This window comes from Rana temporaria, assembly GCF_905171775.1.
Source record: "Rana temporaria chromosome 4 unlocalized genomic scaffold, aRanTem1.1 chr4ry, whole genome shotgun sequence".
Taxonomy (NCBI): domain Eukaryota; kingdom Metazoa; phylum Chordata; class Amphibia; order Anura; family Ranidae; genus Rana; species Rana temporaria.
Window position 1 is genome coordinate 73,657 of NW_024404454.1, and position 1,986 is coordinate 75,642.

Consider the following 1,986-nt stretch of genomic DNA (forward strand, 5'->3'; position numbering starts at 1 on the left):
GGGTGCTAATAGGATTTAGAGCTTACCAGATTACCTTTACTTCATCCCAAGAACAGCAAGATTGGAGGAAACAAAGCGACACGTAAGAGATTCCAGCACTGGCCACACATTGGGAAATATTTCCTGATAGAAATCAAAGTCCGTCACTTCTGAAGAGAAATTAAATATCCGTCTAATAAAAGCGACATTTACAATCTGCTGAATATAAAATCCAGACAAAGACGCCCATAAAATAAACGTGATTATTCTTTATAAAACCAAAGAAAGCAACAGAAAGGCCAATAAATTGACAACTTGTAAAATGTGTCATTTCAATTTCGAGCTACCAGTGGTTCCCCCGGTTACGGACGATGGCCCATATTCTCATAGAAGTTACGATGGAGTATCTCAGGATACTCCATCGTATCTCTCTTTTTTGGCCCGTGTATCTATGCGACTGATTCTAAGGCCGGGTACTCACGAGCAAACATGTACGATGAAAGCGGTCCGTCGGACCGTTTTCACCGTACATGTCTGCCAGAGGGCTTCTGTACGATGGTTGTACTAACCATCGTACAGAAGTCCGCGCGTAAACACTACGCGGGGCGTGTCTGCGTCGTCGCCGCGACGATGACGCGGCGACGTGGGCGGGCCTGCCATTTAAAGGCTTCCACGCATGCGTCAAAGTCATTCGACGCATGCGAGGGACGGCGGGCGCTCGGACATGTACGGTAGGTCTGTACTGACGACCGTACATGTCCGAGCGGGCAGGATTCCAGCGGATGGTTTTAAAACACGTCCAGGAATATTTGCCCGCTGGGAAAAGGCCCGGCGGGCAAATGTTTGCTGGAATTCGGCCCGCTCGCGCCTACACACGACCGAACATGTATGCTGAAACTGGCCCGCGGACCAGTTTCAGCATACATGTTTGGTCGTGTGTACGGGGCCTTAGAATCATTTTCGCATAGATACACTTAAGATCCGCCATCTGTAAGTCGCTTACACTGGCGGATCTTAAATGCAATGACGCCGGCCGCCGCTAGATGGCATTTACATGAAGGACTCATTTGCGTATGCAAATGATCCTTCAACGCCGATTCCCGAACGAGTTTGCGTCGCGTAACCGTCGCTAACGTCGTTTGCGTAAGCGGAAACTTACTCCTGCTATATGAGGAGTAAGTTTCCGCAAGTCCCACGTAGGCCATGTTACGGATGGCGTCGGGTCCGCGTCGTGTTTTTTCGTCGGGTACGTCGTTTACGTAAGTCGTTCTTGAATACGACTTTACGTCAATGACGCACACGTCGGCGTCATTGACGTTTTCCGCCGAGAACTGGAGCATGCGCACTGGGCTTTTTGAAGCCCGGCGCATGCGCAGTTCATTAGAATCGGGGGCGCGCTTAATTTGAATACAAGCCGCCCCCTTGGAGATCCGCCAGGCTACGCCGGGGGATTTACACTCCGCCGTCCCAACTTACGGAGCAAGTGTTTGGGGAATACAACACTTGCTCCTGTAAGTTGGGACAGCGGAGTGTAAGTGCCTTAAGCGCAGCCCGCGGATTTTTAGAGAGAATATGGGCCGATGCAGCCATTGGGGTTGAATATTGAACTAGATTTAAATTGTTTTCTAACCAATGAATAGCCTTATGGGGAGTTTATTAATGCCCAATTTACACTGGATTCTACTAATATTATTTTAATTATTTTAACTTTATATATATTCTGGTTATTATATATATTTTATGTGATTTAGTTAATTCTACTAGTTATGTGTCATTTTGACAATTAAATTTTTTTTTAAATGATCAATACAGATAAACAACTTACTTACCCGTGTGATCTAATGACCTATACGTATGTAGGGCCAGATCCACAAAGAACTTACGGCGCCGTATCTATTGATACGCCGCGTAAGTTCTACGATGCGCCGTCGTATCTTTGTTTTGTATCCACAAAACAAGATACGCCTGAATGTGGGCTAGATCCTACCGACGTACGTCTTAGTACGC